At 41.2% G+C, this 17804-nt stretch overlaps 1 long non-coding RNA gene across 1 annotated transcript in view; it reads left to right on the top strand.

Moving 5' to 3' along the window:
- Nucleotides 1–14161, top strand: part of LOC141490895 (uncharacterized) — a 30676-nt gene extending 16515 nt beyond the window's left edge. The window contains exon 4 of the long non-coding RNA XR_012469387.1: nt 13913–14161. This is a non-coding gene — a long non-coding RNA (uncharacterized LOC141490895). The remainder of the gene's footprint in view (nt 1–13912) is intronic.
- Nucleotides 14162–17804: the final 3643 nt, after the last annotated feature.

Genomic DNA, 17804 nt, shown 5'->3' with positions numbered 1-17804 from the left:
GTAGGCATTGAAAAATTTTGCAATAGTTTGAGGAGATGGCAGGATTAAAGGAAGAATTTTTTTATTTTAGGACAAAGAAAATCTGAATATCCATTTGGAGGTACAGGGAAAGAAGTCAATCAAAAGAAATAATGGAAAGATTCAGGGAAGAAAGGTAATGATTCCTGGAGTAAAGTTCTGAAAGAGATCAGAGGAAATAGGATCTAGAGTATAGCTATATACTTTGCCAGAGGGAGGATTGCCTCAGTCTCTGAGGTTAGAGAGAAGAGAATGGTTGAAAATATAAATTTGGAGGAGGAAAGGAAGGTAACTGAGTGAGATATTTAGGATGGGTGGCTTTGACCTCAGTAAAAAAGAAAATAAGGTCATTCGCTGAAAGTTAGGAACATTGTGGGGAGAGCTCAGGGCATAAGAATGGAAAAGGTATGAAACAGCCACTTGGAGAGTGTAATAGAGAGTCCATTAGGGATGAATAAAAGGGCTCCTGTGCTGCAGTTAAACCTCAGTTGAAATTAGACACTATGAATTTGCAGGAGTGCTAGTCATCATGGTTTTGCCATTTCCTCCAGATAATGCTTTGCAGCTTGGAAACAGGAGCAGAGGAGGTGATGGTGGAGACAATCCAGGTTTGGAGGTCAACAAGGCAGAACCAGTGGAAGCTCAAGGGAAGGAGAGAGATGAGAACAATATTGAAATCATTGGCCAGGTCAAGATTGTGTGGGGAGGGAAGTGAATGATACAGTGGAAGGGTTAGACTTGGAAAGACAAAAGATTTTCTTCAAAATCCATTCCTGCCATTAACTAACTAGACAAGTCATTTAACCTCTGTGGAATTCAAGGTCCCATCAAGTAAAATGGATCAGATGAAATGACCTCTAAAGTCCCTTCCAGTTCCAAATCTATTCAAATTAATTGAAGTACCTACTATGTGCGTGGTCCTGTGAATTTGGGAGAAGAGGATCTGGATCTTTGATTTTCCCAATGTTGGGAGCTCTCCAAGAGGGAATTTCCTCAACCAAGGCAATTGTCAGTTCTTAGACAGTTGCCAAGGACCGTGAGACAAAGTTACATAAGCAACTCATGTTCAGAGGCTAAACATTCTGGTCCAGGTCTTCTTGACTCTCAGGTCAGTTCTCAATCAATTAACAATCATTTATTAAATGTAAAGCATCGTGCTAGGTACTGAGAATATAGAGAAAAATGAAAGAGTCCCTGTCCTTCTATTCTGTTGAGTACAGACTTTCAGGCTCTAGAAATGCAAAGACTCCATCTTGGCTTTGCTCCCCTCCTAGCAGTGTTATCTCAAACAAGTCATTTGACCTCAGTGGGTCTCCATCTGTAAAACCAAAGTGTTAGACTAATTAAACCCTAACTCCCTTCTAGCACTAAAGCTGATGACCTCAAAGATCAGAATACAACAACTCAGAACACATAGGTCACCCCCAAAGTTCACAAAAGACAACCTTCCTCCATGGAGGCTCTGGTATGGGAAAGCAATTAGCCTCGTTGTTCTGCTTCATCCCACAAGGGCCAATGTGTGGAAAGTTATGGAGAGGCATATTTCTGTTCTTTATGAAGGAAGACTTCCCAGCCATTAGTGAAGTCACCCCAAAGTTATTGTTATAATAAAGGGGAGTCATGTTTGGAAATAGGTTTATTGCATGGTATTGCCAATGTCTTCCATTTCAGAGATTCAGTTATTCTCTGGACTCTGGCCCCAGATGGATCCTCTACCCTACTCTGAAGGCTGGGGGAAGGAGGGAGAGGGTGATGTATGCCCCCGATAAGCCTGTAGCTGACTCCTCCCTGCTGGAACTGCAGAGCACCCCAGGGAGAGCAGCTGCCGAGATTGTGGGAGAATTCCTCCTGCTGCTGAATTTGTCAAACAATTGATTAGAGACAATGCAATTAATTATTCCTTGATGAAATGGTGGAAATTACCCTAGAAAATGAAGATTTCAGCAGCAGAATGCTGAATCCCCCTAATTATGCCATTTCTGTGAAAGAGACCAAAAAATGGAGAAGGAAGGAAGGGAGGTTTATTTTTAGACAGGGTCACCCCGAGGGCTTCTGCCCATCTCCTCCTCCTGAGCTGGGCTGGGATAGAAGGGACACTTAAAAACTCTGATATCCATTAAGTCCACAGGCTGAGCAGGGGCAGCTGGGCTGGGTCAAGGAGTCAGGGCAGCCTAAAATGAAACTCTGAACCTGATGATAAGAGCCTTGTCTATGACACTTGCTAGCTAGGTATGACACTAGCCGCTTCTCAGAGCCTCAGTTTCCTCATCTATAAAATAGAGATGCGGTTTTTTGTCCTCCCAGGCTTGTTGTGATGGTAAAGAGAGCTTTTGTAATCCTCAAAGTATCATGTAAATAGGAACCATTCTTATTAAATAACTTAATTTATGTTGTTATGCTGTTGTTGCTCAGTTAAGGTCCTCCCCCCCTTTGTGATTCCATTTGGAGTTTTCTTGGCAAAAATACTGACATTTTTTCTATTTCCTTCAGAATTCATTTTACAAGTAAGGAAACTGAGGCAAACAGGCTTAAGTGACTTGCTCAGGTTCACACAGCTAGTAAGTATATGAGGTTCAAATTTTAACTCAGGGAAATGAGTCTTCCTGACTTCAGCCCCAGGGCTCTGTCCAACATGGCTCTACCTAGCTGACTTGAATAAAGGGTTGATACTATCAAATTCATTTTTTTTAAATATTGTAAAAGCAGAGTGGTAAAGGGAAAGAGCACTGAGTCTAAAGTAACAGATCTGGGTTCAAATACTACCTTTACTATTTGTGTTGGGCAAATCAAGTACCCAGTTTCCTCATCTGTAAAATGCAGGAGGGATGTTGAAACTAGATGGCCTCAGAGATCCCTTCCAGGTCTCTGCGGATAATCCTGGGATCTTTTTTCACAGTCTTCTCCTGTCTCTACACATTTGAATATATCTCCTTTCCCTGGAATGTATTTCTTCCTCACCTCTGACTGTTGATATTACCTTCCTGTAGTGTCTAGATCAAGTGTCTCCTTGGTGAAATCTTCCCTGACCGCCAGCTGAAAGAGTCCCATGTATCCTCTAATCTTCCTAGGGTGCTTTGTCTGGTTTTTTTCCTTTGTCCCCATCACATTCTACACTGCATCATATTAATTTGTAGGCTTACTATATTCCTCACTAGATTTTAAAGTTTCATGAAAGCAGGGGCTGCCATTTTTCTGCTTTGTAACCACATTGCTGAGAAAGGGACTTGGCATATAGTAGGTGACTGGGGCAGGGGCAGGGGCAGAAACCAAATGAAATGAGTGGAAGATACAAAAAGGAAGCTAGGAACCATGGAAGCAAAACTTTCTCAATCATTTGAGCCATCCAGGGGTGGAATGAGCCTCAGGGGGAAGTATTGAGCTCCCCTTCAATGACAGTCTTCAAGCAAAGACTTGATAACCCCTTGGCTATGTTGTAAAGGCTATTTGGGGATTGTGGGTTAGACTAGATAGTGGCTGAAGTCCATCTTCCCCCAGCAAATTCTGTAATTTTTGTGGAGATACAATGAGGCTGGAGAAGCCTTTGTAGTTCAATTCGGCTGATATGTAGAGAACTTGAATTGGAATGTGAAAATAGATTGGAGGGTCTGCTAGGTGGTGCAGTGGATAGAGCACCGGTCCTGGAGTCAGGAGGATCTGAGTTCTAATGTGACCTGAGACACTTAATAATTACCTAGCAGTGTAGCCTTGGGCAAGTCACTTAACTCTATTGCCTTGCAAAAAAAACTAACAAAAAGAGAAAAAATAGATTGGAAAAGCTAACTTGAGTCCAATCAGGAAGGACTTGAGTTCTAAAGAGTCTCAGATTTGATCTAATCTAACCCCCTCATTTTACAGATGAAGAAACTGAGTCCCAGGGAGTTTGAGTGATTAACTCAGGGTCCCACAGGTAGTATCAGAGTTGAAATAAGAAATTTGGATTTTATCCCTGAAGCAATAGGAATCAGCTGAAGGTGTCAGGAATCTTCCCAGACCTTGTTTTAGTTACTTGGCCTTCCCAATTCTGAGATCAAGTCTTTTGACATAATTCCAAGTTACTTCCTAACCCCATTGTTCCCATTACCTACCAATATACCTACAACTGACCCTTCTTTTTTAATTAGATTTTTATTTTTTTATTTTGAATTTATCAGTCATCCTAAAACATGAATATCTCTGTATATGATGACCAAAAAAGAATGCGTATTAAACTAATAATTTAGGTTGCACACAATTTGAATTTCTAAAAGTATGCACTCAGCTTAACATGGAAGTCACAAGATACAATGGGGTATCTACTGACTATTCTTTTAGCAAGAGAGGCAGAGGCTGTGATGAAATTCCCTCATGATTACTTCTCCTCCAGGAGAGCCCTTCAGGAATTGGCCATCCAGTAGCTGCTCTTAGACTCCTCCTAACCATTGTCTCAGAGTAGAACCTCCCTCTGGACCTTTGTCTCCAGGCAGCTTGTCCTGAGGTCTTGCTGCCCCATTTATCCCAGAGGACCAGTTGGGCTTTCTTAGGGGAGCTCTTGGGGCATGGTGGACAGATTACTGATTTTTTTCTCCTCAAACAGTTGATTTAAGAATAGGAATCTAAAAGCCTGGTCTATTGACACTCTATCCCCAGGTCTTCTCTCTAATAATGTCTCCATATTCTTAGATGTGTGACTTTTTCTAACTCCTCCTGGTCCCTATTGCCATTTCCAGACCCTCCCCTTGCCACCAGCAACCCTTAGCAATCCCTTCTCCTTTGAGATTCACTCTATCCCTCAAACCAGATCTTGGTGGCATTTATCTACCAGCCTCCTCCTTTCTCAACAAGTTCAGTGCCAATATAGAATTTCCCTCTTTTACATATCCCTTCAAATATCCTAATCTTCCACTTCTTCAAACTATTCGATTCCCATGACTTGCTTTCTTCCCTCCATCTAGGTTACAAACTGGGATGTCACACCTTCCAATCAATCAATTAACAACTATTTATTATCACCTGATGTTAGATGCTGGGGATACAAGTCTGAAGAATGAAATAGATTCAATTTGTAAGATCAGTTTTACCTTGTACCTTGAATCTTTAACCATTATCGACAAATAATCAGCTTCCTTGTTTCAAAATCACTGGGACACTTTTACCCAATCCCAGCCTCTTGAAATTCTCTTTCCCAGTGCCTTCATCCTCCTAAATCTGTTCTTTGACCTATTATCATGATCTCAAATCCCTCTAGTCCTAGTATTTTTTTTCAAGTTATTACTCCTACCTTGGTTTTACTTTCATCTCTTCTCAATCTGAGAATCTTGTGCCTACTTTCACAACATCTCTCAACTATATCCCCTTATCTCTACTAATACAGCTGTCCCTCTAATTAACCTTTAGTTAACCAATTCAACACTGCACTGTCCTCTTATTTTTTTAATCCTTTACATCCTTGCCCTATCTATTGATTCTCAATAATTTGTTACTGAGTCATTTTTTCAGTTGTGTCCAACTTTATGACCCTATTTGGGGTTTTTTTTTTTTAGCAAAGATATTGAAGTGATTTACCGTTTCTTTCTCCAGCTCTTTTTACAGATGAGGAAACTGAGGAAGTAGGGTTAAGTGACTTATCCAGGATCACATAGTTATTAAGTGTCTGAGGCTGGATTTGAATTCATGAAGATGAGTCTTCCTGACCACAGAACTGGCCCTCTATCCGTCATGCCACCTACCTCACATCTTGCAACCTTAAATTACTTCCACCCTCTACCTCCTTTATTTCTACTCATATATTCCTGAACAGAATCTGAGAAAGTCACCCAACCTTGCTGACTGGGGCTACCTCAAAGATATGGTATCTAATCTCAACTAGGTCTGAATTAAAGCAAAATAATATTTCTACTTCTCTATAATTAATGATTTTCTATCCTGATCCTTCCAGAGGCCATTCCAAACCTCTTCTCTCTTCAAAATTCCCATGCCATGCCTTGTCTCAGTCTCTCATCTGAAGACTTTCCTTAAATTTTACTGAAAATATAGAGACCAGTAACCATGAGCACCCTCTTTCCTCTAACAATACATTTCATAAGCCTTGGGCATTGTCCCCCATTCTTTCCTCTTTTCCTCCAATCTCCTCTAACCTTTCTCCCTGCCATGGGGCATTTATCTTATTCCTTCCTATCTTCTTCAGCACATTACTCCTACAATTATCCTCTCTACTATTCAATGACTCCTTATATGTTGCTTCTTTCCCTGTTGCCTAAAAACCTCCTTTTCTCGATCAAACTTCTAAAAAAACACTTTCTACAATCATTGTCTCCAATTCCTCTCTTCTCACTCATTTCTTATCCCTTTGGAATCTATTTCCCCAACTTCAACACTAAATTAAAATTGCTCTTTCCAAAGTTACTGGTAATCTAAATGCCAAACCTAATGACTTTTTTTTCTCAATCTTCATCCTTCCTAACATCTCTGCAGCCTTTGATTTTGGTAATTATCCTCTTCACCTCCTAGACACTCTTTCCTTTCTGGGATTTTGTGATTTGGTTCTCTCTTGTTTTTCCTTCTACCTTTCTGATCACTTCTTTGTTGGATCTTCAGCCATATCATGCTCCCTCTCTAAATGAGTATCCCCCAAGGCTCTGTCCTGGAGCCCATTCCCTTTTCTCTCTACATGCCTTCATTTGGTGACTTCATCAGCTCTTATGGATTTAATTATCATCTCTATGCAAATGAACCTAGCCATTACTGCCAACTAGTCTCTCCTAATGGGGCCATCACAGGTCCCTCATATCCATCCAACTTGACTCATCTCTGAGGCTAAGGGCTGCCATAATCTATATTTCCAGCCCCAGTCTCCTTCCCAAACCCCAGGCTTTTATCACCAACTATTAGACATAGCAAACTGCTGTCCCATAAGTATTCCAAGCTCAACATGTCCAAAATAAAACTCATCCTTCTTCATACCCACCCTTCTACTGAATTTTCTTATTTCTTTGGGTTTTTTTTGTTTTTAGGAATTTTGCAAGGCATATGGGGCTAAGTGGCTTGCCCAAGGCCACACAGCTAGGTAATTATTAAGTGACTGAGACCGGATTTGAACCCAGGTACTCCTGACTCCAAGGCCGGTGCTTTATCCACTGAGCCACCTAGCCACCCCAGAATTTTCTTATTTCTATAGAAGAAACCACTATCCTTTCAGTCACCAAGATCTACAACCTCCACACTAGCTGCAGACTTTCATACCCTCTCCACCTGAACTTTCTCCCCACTCCAATATGTCCTCCGCATGACTGCCAAAATAATTTTTCCAAAGCACAGGTCTGACTGTATCTCTCCCCTTCTCAATAAACTCCAGGGGCTTCCTAATGCCTCTAGGATAAAATAGCAGTTCTCAATATGGCACTCTCCACATCCAGTCCCCAGCATAGCTTTCCAGTCTCATTACACATTATCTCTTTCACAACCTGTGAAGTTCAAACTGTCCTTTGCCAGTCTGTACCTTGCATTGGTTGCTTCCCATACCTGGAATACACTCCATCTTCTACTCTACCTCTTAAAATTCCCACTGATGTTCAAGGTTCAGTTTAAGAACCTTTTATAAAAAGCAGAAGCAGAAGAACATTGTATACATTACAATCAGCTATGATGGACTTAGCTACTCTCAGCAGTTCAGTGACCGAGGACAATTCTAAAAAACTTCTAACAGAAAATGCCATTCACATCCAGAGAAAAAACTATGGAATCTGAATGCAGACCAAAGCATACTATTTTCACTTTTTAAAACTTGTTTTATTTTTTTTTCCTTTTCTCACAATTTTTTCCCCTTTAGTTCTGATTCTTCACAATATGACTAATATGGAAATATGTTAAACATGAGTATGCATGTATAACCTATATCAGATTGTTCATTGTCATGGGGAGAGTGGGAAGGGAGAAAGGGAGGTAGAAAAATATGGAACCCAAAAGAACCCAAAAGAATGAATGGTGAAAACCATCTTTGCATTTAATTGAAAAAATAAAATAACATTCAAAAAAACTCCATACAAATAAGATAAAAGGAGTGCAGTATTGAGATGTAGGTATACCTATTAGATTTCCATATTATGTACATTACTATTACAAATATTTTAAAATAAATATTTGTAATAGTAATGTCCATAATAGTAATAGTCCAGAATAGTAATAATATTTTTAAAAGCCATTTTCTACTTTAAGTTTTTTTCCTGATCCTTCCAGTGACTGGCACCCTTCTTCACCAAATCATCTTGCATCTATACATACACACACACACACACACACACACACACTAGCACATACATACACATATGTATTGTGACATTAAAAAATTTGAGAGATATAATTTCTGGTCATTTTATTAATAATGTTAACATTTTAATAAAAGAAGTCAGTGGTACTCTCAAATGCCTCATGGCAGTAGAATCAAGGCTTATACAGCCTTTGGAAAGTGAATGTTCTATCTCTGATTGGTTAACAATTAATGAGAGATAGACCTTACAAAAAGAAGTGAACTCCTGGACTGTTCTCCACTGGGGGGGGGGTAGGAAGGAAGGGTGGAAGAAAATTTTGTGACTTATAAATGCAAATGAGTGTTGAAAAGCTTTCATAACATGCCATTGGAAAAACAAAACAAATTATCAATCACCAAAAAAAAAAAAAATTGGTGATTGATGCATGTCTGGGAGTGACCTCATGTCACTCCAAGAACAACTATCCCTATACCCAGTCAACCCCAGCCTTGGGCAATCTAGGCATAGGATCTACCTCTGCCCAAGTTTGATTGAGTGGAATTCATCTTGTAAGGTTGGGTGAGGTCTGATAGGGGAGAAAGTTAATTCAACATTCAGAGTTTGAGTTTTTGAAATGAAGACTTTGGAAAAATGGGGAACTTTAGTTTCCCCAAATCATTGGTTATTAATAGTCATTTCTCTCAGCATATACATATATGCATATACTTATTGTCTCCCATGATAGCATGCCAACTCCTTGAAGTCAAGGACAATTTCACTTTTGTCTTTGTATCTATAGTGCCTAGTATGTGCGTGATATATAGTAGGTGCATGATATATAGTAGGTGCTTAATTAATGCTTGTTCATTGATTGAGTTCTTTTGCACCTTTCCTAATCCCAGTGCCCTCACCTGGAGCACGAGGGATTGGTCCTCCAGGTTAAAAGGAACATCAGATATGGATACACATTGTAGTTACTGAATCCAACCTGACCAGAATTAAGACAATGATTAGATTTGACATTGTCAACAAGGTCTTATTAAATGCTTAGTATGAGTCAGGCACCATACAAGTAAGTTCCACTGTTGGCCCCTCTGCCTCACTCCCCAAGCTGACTGGTTCCCACTGTATTCCATGATTATAGAGATATCTGACCTTTTTTCTAAGCCCCAAGTATCTATTCTGGTCATTGAATGCCTACATCACCACAGTCACCCTGACTCGAAGTTTTGTTCCCAGAACCTCTTTTTTATTTCTGATGCTTGTTACTATTTAGAAACATGTTGCTATTATTTGCTCTTATATCCTCTTCATATCTGAATATATATCCTTCTTCAGTATATTACTCAGAGATCCATCCAGAGAAGGGAAGGAAGCAGTTCTGCAAAACTAACAGTGCATCAACTGAGTCTGGAAGTATATACAGTGTTCTGAATCCATAGTCCCCCACCTTTGCAGAAAAGGGAGATATATTTTCTTATCTTTTGGGGGGAAACTACTTGGTCCTATAATTATGTAGCATTGAGTTTTAACTTTCTTCTGACACATTCTTTTTGTTGTGTATATTATTTGCCAAGTTCTGCTTATTTCATTCAGCATCTGTTCATTTGGATTCTCCCATGCTTTTCTCAAGTTTTCATTTCGTATTATTTTATAGCACAGTAATTGGATGTAATTTCATTACATTCATGTACCATAATTTGCTTAACCATTCTACAATCAGTGGGCATCTACTTTGTTTCCAGCTCATTGCTATTGCAAAAATTAGTACTATAAATAGTTAGTGTCAACAAGATATTCTTTCTTTCTTTGACCTTATTGGAATATACACCTGTCACTAGGTTCTCTCGACCAATCAGAGAGCAAAATCAAAGGTCCCCCTTCAGCACTGTAGCCCTCTGTGGTCCTTGCACTGTCACAGATTGCGTTCCCTCTATGCCTTGGTGGATTGTTTCTTGAGTTGCTATAACCAAAATAAAAATTCACTCTCTGGTGTCAACCTGCTGTTGATGATGAGCTTCCCAAATTTAACCAGTCTCTTCCTTGAATGACAAACACATAATCCATTACCTGACCCATTCCCTATGTTTTTTCACCTTATCTGAAATTGCAATCTGTTGGCACAGCTTTCAAGAAGTTCACTGTTACCTATGACACAATAAGGCAGAGGAGGAATTGGGCAAGGGAAAGCTTTCTTTAAAATCCTTCATATATTAAATGGTCTTTTCTACCCATTTGAGGATCAGCATCCTTGGATGGGTTTGTGAAGCTGAGGAAAAAGAGCAGCAAGTCCATAACCCAGGGATCTGGTAGCAGAGCTGAGTAGGATTTTTCTGAAGGAGGGGCATGAGATGGAATGGAAACTAAGAGGATTATGGGGTCCTTGTGAAGGTTCTGAGAGGGTACCAAGTGTGAAGGTTATGACTGTTCCATTATGAGTTCCAAAGAAATGAGGTAGAGAAAGGAATTGAGAAATGATCCCCCAATCATTTATTCTCTCCCTCCTTTCTTCCCCCTCCCCCCCACATACATACACACAAATGCACAAACACATAAATACACACATACACACATACATCTTGACCAGCAGCTACAGATGCTTTGGAATGTCCACATATTTATGAAGAACTTTTCTGCATATACATGCTAATGGGTGTATAAATGAGCACTCAGCCCCACACTACATGTTCACATATGTGGACAATTCATATATTAGCTGTGTGATCTTTGATCAATTGCTTACCTTCTCTGGATCTGTTTTCTCCTCTGTAAAATGAGAACATTATACCAGATGACTCCAGAAGTCCCTTCCAACTCTGGGATGCTCTGAATCCTGAGGGCACTATGTTAGCCTGCTTTTTCTCCTTCGGTGTCTTACCCTGTAGGAAAGTCTTTTTCACTTCTCTGGGTCTCCTTTCATAACCCATAAAAGACAGAAGGCAGGGATAGCATATGAAATGTTTGTATCAAGTGATCTCTGAGCTTCCTTCTAGTTCAAAACTTTGAGAACCTAAATACTAGCCTGACTCATGAACCAGAGCTCACATTTCATAGCAGTGTGACCTTGGTCAAGTCCCTTCCTTTCTTTGGACCTCAATTTCCCCATACATAAAATATAGGGGATGGATGAGACAAATTCTGAGCTCTCAACTGTAACTTCTCTTCTTGATGCTCCATGACCCTGAATCTTTGTTTTCCTTTGAAGTTTCTCTCCCTCTCTGGACCTGTTTTCCTTTCTTAGGCCATTTCTAGTTCTATCTACCCTGCTTTTAAGAGGCATCCCCTTAGGTTTGCATGATCCTAGCTTGCTTTTTATTTCTAAGCCTTCTGCATTGTCAAGAAAGTCCCCTCTCCTTGCTTCATCATCCCCTGATTATCTTGTGAAGGATCTTAGGAAGACTTGCCTTCATTTTCCTCCCAGTTTTCCTCACTCTATTTGACTTTCTGGACTTAAAAATCATGTTGGGTATTTTTGTTTCCCACCTTTCCTCCCCCCAGCTCTCTGGTGCATTTGGTCTCCCTACATTGGGTTGTAAGCTCCTTTCATTTGCCTCTGTATCCACAGTTTAAATGGTGCTTATTACATTTGCTGTGGTTAGTTCAGTCATTTCAGTCATATCTGACTTCATGACCCCTTTGGGATTTTCTTGGCAAAGAAACTAGAAATGCTGTGGCCATTTCCTTCTCCAACTCATTTTACATATGAGTAAACTGAGGCAGACAGGGTAAAGTGACTTGCCCAGGATCTGGCAGCTAGAAAGTCAACCTTTCTGACTCCAGACCTGGCTGCCCTGGTACATAATAAGAGCTTAATAAATGTCTATTTCCTTCCTTCCTTCTAAGATCTCTTTCAGCTCTGAAGTTCTATTCTGTTCACCAGGGGTTTCTTTTGAATTTTAATAAAGCTCTTCCCTTTGCAGCTGAGCTTCCTGTGTCAGAGCCTCAGCCGACCCTTCTCCCCACTTCTCCTTCCCCTGTGCCCACCTCTGCCCACCCCCATTGGGATTGTCTGATTTGAGCAGGAGGGTGGAGTGGGTTCCGGTGTGTGGGCAGCTGCTCCATGCCAGTAACCTGGAACTATACCCCTCCCTTCCCTTCCCTTTTCTTCCCTCCCTTTCCCGGAGGCTACAACACCTGCCTACAGCCACCCCAGTCAAAAGCTCTAGCCTCCTGCCAGCCCATTAGGCACCAAGCCAGGGCTGGAACTAAGCCCGAGGCAGAGTTGGAGCCAGAAATGGAAAAGGACCAGGAGCTGGGGACCTTGGCTGCCCACCCTGAGTCATAGGTTCAGACCTCAGGAGAGAAAGTGTAGAATAGTAGTAAAATCACTGTACCCAGAGTCAGGAGACCTGGGTGCAAATCCCAGCTCTGTTGCTTAACCAGCATGATTTTAAACAAGTTCTTTCTCTTCTCTATGCCTCCATTTCCCCCTTTGTAAATTAAGGAGGTTGATATCCTTCCAGCTGTAAGATTCTATGGTTCCCTCTACTACTAAGAAAGCCTTTCTTCTTCCCTTCCCAAGTTTCTTACTCTATATTTTTTCCCTCTCTCCACCTCAGTTTCTCCTACTGTGAAATAATAGACTTAGACTAGATGAGCTATGAGATCCTTTCTAGTTTAAGTCCTCTGATTCATTATTCCATTACTTGACAAGTTATTCTTCTGTCATTCATCTGGCTTCTGATTGTCTCTCTATCTGTCCTTCTCTGACTGTATAGCTATGTGGTTGTCTCTCTGCCTATCTGGCATCCTAAAGATATGATCCAGATTCCTCTGCAACCCCACCCCCCATGGTTCAGGGTAGGGGAATAGGGGGAAAGAAGGTATTTTGGCATATAACCAGTTCCCCATGGGCTTCCCTGGCCCTGTTCCAATTCCTCTGGCCAAGTCAGGAGGAGAAATTCAGGGGCTAATGAAGGGTGGGAACCATTTCACAGAAAAAAAAATCAAAGAATCTAGGATTCAGAGGGGGCCCCAAGATCTTCTAATCTTAAGTCTTCATTTTATGGATGAAGAAACTGAGGCCCAGAGAGGCTAAATAATTTGTCCAAGCTCAAAATGGTTTTCCAGAAGTCAAAACCAGATTTTCTGACAATTTCACTGTTTTATTTTCTTTTTGCTACTACCTGCTAGTTGAGTTGATACTTGCTTCCCCAGGGGGATACATCTTTGGTGGAAGGAGAGGCAGAAAATGAGAAGTGGGCAGTGAAAGCCCCATTTCAGCACTAGGGAACCTGGGTCTGTATCCCTCCATCCCTGATGAGACCTCATTTTATCCTGAGCAGTGATCATAGGCAACGGCAGGGGGCTGAAAAGTAAGGAAATAACAGGCAGGCCTAAGATGAAGGAGCTTTTTTTCTGCGGGGATGGGATGGGAGCCAAAAACTCAGGAATCAAGAGCAATAGTCTCCACTCCAAGTGTCTCCTCTGGTCCTCTGTGGTAGTTCCACTGTGGTGCTCTAAGAGCTCAGGCCCAGACAAGGTTGGGGGTGGGGGAGGCTCCAAGAGCAGCTGTGGGGAACAGCCCTGCCAGTGAGCCTCCCCCCCCAAGAAGGCCCCTAGGCTTGGTCGTGGGGCTGTCCCTGGCTCCCACGCCCAGGCTGACTCATCTCCTGGGACAGGGGCTGCCAGGGTATCATGCCAACAGTCCCCCTCCCTTCCTCTCCCTGCAGGAGGGACCACTGGAGCCTGGGTGCCTACTGTCTGAAGCTCCTGAGCATGGGCCTTGCTGATGGGAAGATGGGGAAGAACCAGCTGCTAGCAGCTGGCCTGGAGGACAGCTAGGAGGCTGGCTTGGGTCCACAGGAGCTGCAGAGTTTCAGAGCAGGCTCTCACCATTGTGGAGAAACAGCCAGGACCAGGAGGAGAAGGAAGCAGCCTCTTTAACCCTTCTCACCTAGGAGCTAACTAGAGCCAGTTCAGTGGGGCAGAGAGATGGGCAAGGGTACAATCTCCCTTGCCTACTACTTGTATAAATTTGAGTAACTTAACTTACTTAACCTCTCTGGAGTTTAAAATGAGGGGGTTGGACTAAGTGGTCCTGAATGGACTCAGAGGACCAGAGTTTGAATCTCATCTCTGATGCTTACTACTTGTGTAACCTTGGACAAGTCATTGAACTGTTCTGTGTCTGTTCCCTTACCTGTGAAATAAGGGATTGCACTATATGGTCACCCAGCTCCAGGGCTCTGACCCTGTGATGAGATAACCTCTAAAGTCCCTTATGACCCCATAACATATGAACCTGTGACCTCCAAGCAAAGGACAACAATCAACAATCAACAACTTCAGCTTGGAATCTCATGAACCTCCCCTCCGTCTCTTAACCTCTCCATCTAGAATCTGTCCATACCTCTCTCTCTCACCATCATAAAGTCTGATTGTTCCATGTTCTGTCAATCAAAAGTCATTTATTAAGTGCCTATTAATAATATGATGAGAGCTGAGAATCTAAATAATGAATGAAACAATCTCTAATTGTAAGGAATTTACATTTAATCCTTACAACAACTTTATGAGGTAAATGCTATGAGTATTATAATCACCACTTCACAAACGAGAAAACTGAGGCTAAAATTAAATGATTTACTCAAGATCACACATCCAGGAAGTATTCAAAGTAGTAATCAAAATCAGGAAGAGAGATAGAGAGGTAGAGTGTTCAGGTATCAGGGACGAGTAGCATCTCTGGGGTGAGGTTTTGTTGAGAGTTGCTCATCCACCTTTAGTGTTCACTTGTCCACTGGACTCAGATGACTCTAAAGGAGAAAGTGAGGATGGTGATTAAGCATAGTACCCCTTCATTCAGATCCAATTCATGTGCTGTCATGGCATCACCTCCATGATGCCATGGTCTTCTTTGAGAAAGAAGGCAAACATCATTATTATCAGTGTTTACATGTCATCCAGCTCTCACCAGCTCAACCAGATTGAGGTTAACCAAGGATCTTCAAATTGTGAGTTGGAGGGGAGGGGTCCTATCCCAAGAAGGTAAAGACTTCCCCTGGTAGAATAGAAGGATAAGAACAATTTGTTTGGGGTGGCTAAGTGGTGCAGTGAATAAAGCACTGGCCCTGGAGTCAGGAGTACCTGAGTTCAAATTTGACCTCAGACACTTAATAATTACCTAGCTGTGTGGCCTTGGGCAAGCCACTTAACCCCATTTGCTTGCAAAAATCTTAAAAAAAAGGAAGAAGAACAATTTGTTCCACTGTCAAGAGGGCAGATGAAGTAGATGGTTTTGAGCGCTTAAAGCCTGGTCATGGTCATCCACTGCATCCCAGGCCATCACCAGTCATCTTGACTGTGATCTTGTCACTGGACTTTGAAAACTCTAGAAGAGAGAAGTACAACTCTGCCTCACTTAAATCCAATTCACATACAAATCAAAAGACATCACTGTACCATTTTACCTGTCTCAAAGTCCTGTAGTAACAGACTAGTGATGAAGCAGCAGGTGTGGATGCACTAAGAGCTGTAGTCACAACCCAAGTGACCCAGATCATAGGATCATCTTCTCACTGGACTAAAACAGCAGTGGAATTTGCCAGCTCCCTGGTTTCTGAGCAGCCTTTTTTAAAGGACTTCCTGGAATGAGGAAAGATCTTGAAAGAGTACCCTAGAAATTTTCTGTTTCACCCAATCCTGATTGCTGCAGCAGTTTGGGAGCCCACTGTGAGGTAAAAATAAAGGAAAAAGTACAAAACTTTCACAAAAATGATTCTACACATAGAATTGGTACTTAGAATGGAGAGAGAGAGAGAGAGAGAGAGAGAGAGAGAGAGAGAGAGAGAGAGAGATGATGGACAGATGGACAGATAGACAAATGGATAAATAGATGATAGACAAATGGAAGGATGGATGGATGGATGGATGGATGGATGGATGGATGGATGGATGGATGGATCGATGGATGGATGATCTCTAGGTCAACATACATAAATGGATAGATGAATGGATGGATGGATGGGTAGATAGGTGGATAGATAAATAGATGAGTGAATAGGTAAGTAGACAGGTAGATAGATAGATAGATAGATAGATAGATAGATAGATAGATAGATAAAGAGATGAATGAATAGGAAAGTAGGTAGAAATAGATAGAGACATATAGAGAGATAGAGAAGAGAGAGAAAATCTCCTACTCTAAACTATGTTCCTCTTCCTCATATTGCTAGGCCCTGGTTGCCAAGACTTGGACTAGTTGGCCTTCCATCTATGCATACAACCCCCTCATTTTACACATGGAGAAACTGAAGTCCCATGAGATCATACAGGTAGTAAGTACCAAAAATCAGGAAAAATACTACCAAATTGGAAATCAACCAGAGAAGGGCAGGTTGCTGAAGAAAACATACAAGCATCTGCTAAAAGTACAAGGGATATTTAGTCTGCAGAAGACTTTGAGAGCACAGAATTTCTGAATTCAAGTATTTGAAGGATTATTAAACCCAGGTCCTCTGATTCCAGGGCAAGTGCTTTTTCTATTATCTTATTCTAGATCCTTGGCTAAGAGTACTACCATAATGAATACAAATACACACACATACACACAAATAAACACATATACAAACACATACATACCTCATCTTAACCTTTAGGGGCATCTAGGTGACTCAATGGATAGAACCCCAAGTCTAGAGTCAGGAAGACTAATCCTCATGTTTTTAAATCTGACTTCCTGCACTTACTAGCCATGTGATCCTGGTCAAGTCACTTAATCTTATTTGCCTCAGTTTCCTCATATGTAAAATGAATTGGAGAAGAAAATGGTAAATCACTCCAATATCTTTGCCAAGAAAACCCTAAATTGGGTCATGAAGAGTCAGACAGGACTGAAATGATTGAACAGCAACAACCCTAGCCTTAGAAATAGTCCTCTGAAGCCTTGATACCCAATACAACTTAGCTACTACTCAGGTCCCAGAGGGTCAAACATGTTATAATCAGTGAATTTGTGACCATCTTGCCCCCTCCTTCCAAGCCATATAGGACCTAGAATAACAGTAGCTTATGGTCCAATGCTTAGGTTATGGGACCCTTCCAAGTTAGGCAATTTCTCTCTTAGTCTCAGAACTCACTAAGATAGGTCTGATCACATTTGCATTACCTATCTCACATATTGGAGATGGTAAAAGAGCTTTATGAACCTCGACTCCTTAAATAAATTGGAGCCACCCTTTTTTACCATGTGGTTCTCTTAATCATAGATTCTGAGAACTAGAAGGGACCTCAAAGGCCATCTAGCGTGACTTGTGCAAGAATTATCTCTAAGGTGGATCACTACTAGAACAGACTACTGTATATAAAAGAAAAAAGATTAAGCATTCATTAAGACCTCTGTCTCAGGCACTGTGCTAAGTGCTTCACAAAATTCTCTCCTTTGATAATGGAGGGGATAGTTAGAAAAGTGTCTATATTTTTGCTTATTTTTCTTTGAAATAAGGGAGGACTCATTCTGGAGGGTGGTAGTAGGAGATAAATAAAGATAAGGTATCAATAAGATCTATTTTTAAAAATGTTAATTCTTTTTATAACATATTTTGACAAGCAGCTTTTGCATGA

Source organism: Macrotis lagotis, chromosome 1 (assembly GCF_037893015.1).
Source record: "Macrotis lagotis isolate mMagLag1 chromosome 1, bilby.v1.9.chrom.fasta, whole genome shotgun sequence".
Taxonomy (NCBI): domain Eukaryota; kingdom Metazoa; phylum Chordata; class Mammalia; order Peramelemorphia; family Peramelidae; genus Macrotis; species Macrotis lagotis.
Note: the sequence above shows the minus strand (reverse complement) of the source record. Positions and strands in the feature narration are given on the sequence as shown.